Genomic DNA, 7,310 nt, shown 5'->3' with positions numbered 1-7,310 from the left:
ATTTGTAACAACTCATTAGCCCATAGCTTGCCATTCGGAACACTCGGGACTCTTCATGTAGTTTGTTCTTGTACCGATGTTCTCCACATTCCTCTCCTTTTTATATAATGGGTTCTGTTATTTCTTTCAATTCTATAATGTTCTGTAACTACAATTTTTTTCTTAAATCCAGCAAACTTAGTTATCTTCTGTTTAAAATGAAATGACTAATATATATGGTATAGTTACTGAGGTGTATGCCACATTGCGAGGTGTTGTGAAATATCATCATGCAGGCCGTTAAACTGAATACCCATTATACGTGTGTGTATATATACAAACATAAATGATATTTACAAATCAGTAGTATAAACATATAAGCATTGCAGAAATAACATACACACACATAAATTATACAATATTGAAATAAATTGCATGCTTATATTGGTGATTTTGAATCTGTTCAAAGTTTTGATTTTTCTACCCTGTATACCACATTGCCTCACATTCTCATTAAGAAAAAATTCACACACCTAATTAAATGGGCATTCAAAAAATCAGAATGTGAATATATATGTTCAAACTCTTTTAGGTCATTTTTTAGTAGCAATAAACAAAAAAACTATGTTAATTGGACATGCTTTGATACTATATATGCCCTGGAATTTTTACTAGATAACATTTTTGTTCGCTTTGGGGATTCCGTATATCGTCAGATTATCGGAATTCCAATGGGGACTAACTGTGCACCACTTATTGCGGACCTCTTTTTGTATTGTTACGAGTTACAATTTATGACAAAAATAAGCAAAGACCCATCAAAACAACATCTGATAAACAAATTTAATAATACTTTTAGATATTTGGATGATATTTTGGCTCTCAATAATGACGACTTCAGTATGTATATTAATGAAATTTATCCTGGTGAACTTACTTTAAATAAAGCTAATACTAACAATGACCACTGCCCTTTCCTCGATCTTGATATCTATATCACTAACGGAAAGCTGAATACTAAAATTTATGATAAAAGGGATGATTTTTCATTTCCTATCGTTAATTATCCGTTTTTAGATGGTGACGTTCCCTTGTCACCATCTTACGGTGTTTATATATCTCAACTTGTACGATTCGCTCGTGTATGTAACAATGTTTTAGATTTTAACGAGAGAAATTTATGTATTACTGAAAAATTATTACACCAGGGTTTTCGATATCACAAACTAGTCAAAACATTTACTAAATTTTATCATCGGTATAAAGACATCATTCGTAAATATAGCTCAACATGCAGACTTTTTATACGTTCAGGTATTTCACATCCAATTTTTTATGGAAATATTCTTTATAAAGCACAAAGGTGTCAGTATTCACCTCATAAACTTACAAAACCTTTGAATAGACTTATTAAGAAGGGATATAATTACGATACTGTTGTCAAGTCATTAAAGATTGCATATTTTGGCGTTAATATTGAGTCACTGATAAGGTCTTTGCGTCGGAACTAAACACATTTATTCTAAAAACAGTTGTTGGCATGACACGGGTTATGTTCTTCTCATATATGTTATGATGGTATGATACTAAACCCCTTACGGGAAGGATTGTGCCTGATGTTCATATGATGAAATCATAATCTTTCAGTCAGTTTAATTGAAGTCTGGAGCTGGCATGTCAGTTAACTGCTAGTAGTCTGTTGTTATTTATGTATTATTGTCATTTTGTTTATTTTCTTTGGTTACATCTTCTGACATCAGACTCGGACTTCTCTTGAACTGAATTTTAATGTGCGTATTGTTATGCTTTTACTTTTCTACACTGGTTAGAGGTATAGGGGGAGGGTTGAGATCTCACAAACATGTTTAACCCCGCCGCATTTTTGCGCCTGTCCCAAGTCAGGAGCCTCTGGCCTTTGTTAGTCTTGTATTATTTAAATTTTAGTTTCTTGTGTACAATTTGGAAATTAGTATGGCGTTCATTATCACTGAACTAGTATATATTTGTTTAGGGGCAAGCTGAAGGACGCCTCCGGGTGCGGGAATTTCTCGCTACATTGAAGACCTGTTGGTGACCTTCTGCTGTTGTGTTTTTTTATTTTGGTCGGGTTGTTGTCTCTTTGACACATTCCCCATTTCCATTCTCAATTTTATTTAATCGAATGTACATAGAAAGAAATAACTATATACATTAAATAACATCGTACTGGAATATATACATTACACATATGAATATGTAGTCAACTCAAAAATATAAGGAGGCCAATTCCTTGAATCGCTCCCTATTTCTCAACAATAGCATGTCAGCACTTTTGCTTTTATTTTCCAACAATTTCTGCGCATTGTTCATTAGCTTAACATTTGGTTTTCTTATTTTTATCAAGGACTTCAAACATCGTTGACACTTGCTGGAAATTTCAGTGTACACACATTCTTTAATTACTTTGCCTTTTATAAGACTCACATACTCATTTGGTGACTTCGTCCTCTTCGTCCCCTTCACCTTATTCTTCTTCATCTCTTTCACCTCCATCTTTTTCTCCTTCTCCTGTTTTGTTGTTAGCAGGTTAGTGCTTTGTCTTTTATTTGTCCTGTAAAGGGATCATCCTTATACAAACAATGTTGTAGTTTGTTATCCGAATTAGAGCTGATAAATGAAACAACACTACTGATAGCACAACCCTTTACATACATGTTACTTTCATCTGGCTTCTATATTGTGTCAATCTTTTGAGATTTTTGAATGGTCTGAGTGGCCATATGTCAATTGTTTGAGTAGAGTTATCTACACCTTTACCAATCATCCTTTAACCACGGGTGTGATCTTCAGTTTTCTGAAATGGTACATATTCAAGTTTGTGTTGCAATCTCTACACTTTGACATCAATACCTCATGTTTTCATCAACTCTAGCTGATGTTGCATCCAGTATCCCTTTGGATTCTACGTATTTATGTTGTGTCCTAGGTTTAACTGCATGCACATTCGTCACTCTGTTTACTTTGCATTGTTGTTTCTCTATTCAATTTATCATTTTCTTTTAAGTTCGCTTTAATGCTCTTCAACTTCGTACTGGTTTGGCTTTATAAAAATTTTGATATGAGCGTCACTGATGAGCCTTATGTAGACGAAACGCACGTCTGGCGTACTAAATTATAATCCTGGTACCTTTGATAACTATTAACCAAGTCATGAAGTTTTTTCTTCGTCATAAACCTTGTCGTATTTTTTTCTTAAGAGCTTTTCTTTACTTTCTCCGTCTTTTTATTTTTGATTTCAGTAGCCATCTCTGTAGTACGTGCTCCATTGCATCCTGCTGTGTTTTCATCTGTGAGTTTCGTATCCTTTTGCAAAACATCCATCATTGATCAATCTGTTCGTGATTCTGTGACATATGGCATATCTGCATGGTGTCTATTAAGCTCAAGTTCTCCATAATTGTGCTTCAAATCAAATTCAAAACTTTTTCGCGTATCTGTGTTGTTATTGTCGAAGGCAAACTCACAACTCTTATCTACATTTAATACTGACGTGGTTAGTTGCTCTTCTGCTAAGTTATGTTTTCCAAAAGCATGTATGGACTCCTGGAGATGCGCATAATGAGTATCTATCACGCTAACGCCAACTTTACTGTCATAACACTAATGGATAACAGTTGCATCTTTAGACTTTGGATATTTAACCTAATCACCATCAATGTCATCATGATTTTCGTCTGTATCTCCTTTACTGTGTATGTGAAACTGCTTAGAATCTACTATTGCTACATTCTGTCCATGTTGGAAACTGGTATGGCATATCACATAAATTTTCTTTCTTTCAGTATTCTCTTAATCTAGTTTTTCCTCCCACAAATTTTTGTGTTTTAAAAATCCTTCTGTTCATAGTCTATTTGTATAGTATTTGGCCTCTTCTCATAAAACGTTAGTGCTTTTCCAGATAATTAAAAAAAAACATTTATTTTTGTAGCTGCAAAATCAAGAATTGTTTTGAACAGGAACCATCCTGGTGTTGATGTTCCATCAAAAATGTAAAAATTATTCTGCTTTTTGGATTCAATAACCATTTATATGTTGACAAAATTATATGTAGTTTGTTTCAAGAAAATAAAATGTACTACATGTAGAACTGCAAAATATATGCAATAACACACTCATATATACAGATCTGTAAAATTTCACAGAAGAGTTTGTTTACTATTTGCAACGCTAGCATCAGAACGTCCTGTATAACTTTTACAAGCAATACATGTATCAAAATCAAAAAAAATATATACAAAAATCCAGACAAATACAAAAAACTTGATTCAGTCAAATCAATGTTTTATAAACTCAAATATGTATAATCAATGTGCAAGTGAACAATCAACTTTATAGACAAGTCACATGCATGAATAAACATACAGATATATATAGAAGTATAAATAGTATTTACAAAGATCGATGACAATTTAATTAATCAACACCTTTCCTACATTTAAAAACTGAACTCTTATCATGTCATATAATAACACAAGTATAAGCAAACATTAAATAGTGTTATGTTATATATCAAGCCAAAACGTATTTTTTCTCTCACTTTTTTCACTTTAAATTCGTCGCCAACAAACGTCAAAACAAAGAACTTCCAGTGACCTCGCTGCCAGAGGCGGATTTAGGGGGGGGGGGGGGGGGGGAAGGAAGCTCGCCCCCCCTTTTTTTGGGAAAAATTAGTTGCTTGTATGGGGAATGACTGAAGCGTGACTGGAGAGGGTCCCCTATTAGGTAGTTAGTGGCCCCCTCTTATGAAAATTTCTAGATCCGCAACTGGATGCCGACTTCTGATACCAATTGTTTTGATTTTACTATACTTATTATACAGCTATAACTACCTTGTATGGCGCCATATAGCTTCTACAGTTGGGATTGTTATTAGTTGTTCTTTACATCAGGATCACGTCCGCACAGCTAGGCCGATTTGTAACAACTCATTAGTCCATATAGCTTGCCATTCGGAACACTCGGGACTCTTCGTGTAGCTTGCTCTGGTACCGATGTTCTCCACATTACAAATAAAATATTGATACCTTATGTTTGTGACATAACACAAGTTTATGGTTTTCTGTTAAGTATTAAATTTATATTAAGATCCATTTTGTTACATCTTGTGGTCAATTTTATTTGGCAATCGCCAATGGCAGTCAGCAGGGTTAAAAAACATCATTTGTTAGTCAAATGGATTTTGTTTAGATATGCTTTTTTTGTCTTTTGGAACATGTTGTTTGTGCTGCATTTAGACCCTTCAACAACGATTTTTTATTCACATCCACATGTATAAAAATTGCGGTTTTTATTCAACGCAATCATAGGTTTGCACGCAGTATTTATTGTTTATATCATATATATATATATAATCTCAATCAAAGGGTAATTTGGGTGCTCGGTTGCCAAGTTGTTCAAGTGCTTCTGTAATTACTAGCCAGTCAATACTGAGGTTGTGAGTTTTAACCCCGTTCGTGCGGTTGCACCCGACTCCAATTCTAATTGACTAGGTGTGTCAGTTTTCCTATTGAAGGTTTGTGGTTTTCTCCAGACACTTCTGCTTTAGTTAATGAATGGCTATTATCTATTTTGAGTTTATTGAACCATAAAACTAATTTTTGACTCTTCACATTGAATAATCCGCGAAGCGGATTATGCAAAATGTGAAGAGTCAAAAATTAGTTTTATGGTTCAATAAAATCAAAATTAGTTATTGCCATTCATTATAAATAAATTTCTATTAAAAATAAGGCTCAAAGAACTTTTTATATTATTTATATTAACAATAACAACGTATACACATGTTGGCGTATCAATACACAATGTCAGAGTGGGCGTGTCGCCATCAAAATTGACAACATTGAAAATAAAACTAATTATTTTAACCTATCAGAATACAGTAAAAATACCAAATTTATTTATTTAATAATGCAGATAAAATGAGCATATGCTACCGAAGAACGGATATAATATATGAAAATCCTGTCTGGTTTTCAAAATAAAAGTCAAATTAATAAAGAAATGGTGTTACATTGTATAATAAAGAAAACAAATCTTGTCTTAGAGAGGGATAATAAGTCATTCTTATTCATGCCAAAAAATGAACTAATGCTTGATTTCTTGATTGACAACATAATTATATGTTATGTTTGGAGGACGTATTTTTCAACAATCGACAATCATATTGGAACCTACTGTGCAACTGTTGTCCTATTTGTTCCTTTATTTATAAGAGGCTATTTTCATTTACAGGAGATTATGAAGAATTAAAATTTAAAGAAGCTAGCATTATCCTATAACTTCACGTTCTGCTATCAAAATGATGACTTCTCGCTAATAATTCAAGTGTGGTGACTATGTTGAACGTATCTATCTCATCAATAAAAGATAAAGCAGATATAATAAAGTCTGCCTCATATCTTGACAATGAGGGCTGTTGGATAAAAAAAAAAAAGATTTCAGCTTTCCAATTGTGAACATTTTATTTCTATGTAGCAACATTCCAGCAACAACTGCATATAAAGTATATAACTTTGCATATAAAGTATATAACTTCCAGTTGATTAAATATTCCAGAGCTTGCATTTTTTATCATACTTTTCTTTATAGAGGGTTGATGCTAAGAAGAAAGCTATAGAACCAAGTGTTGAAGTTGAACTTATTCTTTTGATAACAGTATCATCGTTATGGAATATATGTTTCACAGATGACATTTGGTATGTTCCAATTGTTGCAGAATCTATCTACCTTTTCGGAACACATGAAATTACCACCCATTTTTGTGGGGTTCTTGTTGCTCTTTAGTTGTCTTTTTTTGAATGCATTGTGAGTTTATTTTCCACTCATGACTTTGAATATCTCATTTGTATCTTTCTCCTCTCTTTTACAGAGATAATGTCCTTCCTAACGTAAAATATATTTATTTGTGATGTGTAACTATATGTCATATTGAGAAAAGATTCCTTGTTCAACTGATTTTAATATCAAGCTGGAAAATGATAACATGCATCTGTTTTTTCCAAAATTTGCATTTGGGTTTTTTGCTTGTTAGATTATTTGTTATTTGTTCAGGACAAAATCACTTTTTCTTTCAAGTACATAAATATATAGCTGTTTTCTTAGTTGATCATATATTTCAATGCCTAATGAGAGCATCAAGAAAACTTGCAAGCTGTTACTTAACGATGTTGATTAATTTCAATACAATCTTTAAGTCATACTAAATTAAGAGATCTGTCTAATTCAATTTACTTATTGAGGCTGAAAATTTGCTAAATGCAAGGATACTTAATATGTAGTGAAATAAAATACAA

The sequence above is a fragment of the Mytilus trossulus genome, chromosome 1, assembly GCF_036588685.1.
Source record: "Mytilus trossulus isolate FHL-02 chromosome 1, PNRI_Mtr1.1.1.hap1, whole genome shotgun sequence".
NCBI lineage: Eukaryota > Metazoa > Mollusca > Bivalvia > Mytilida > Mytilidae > Mytilus > Mytilus trossulus.
Note: the sequence above shows the minus strand (reverse complement) of the source record.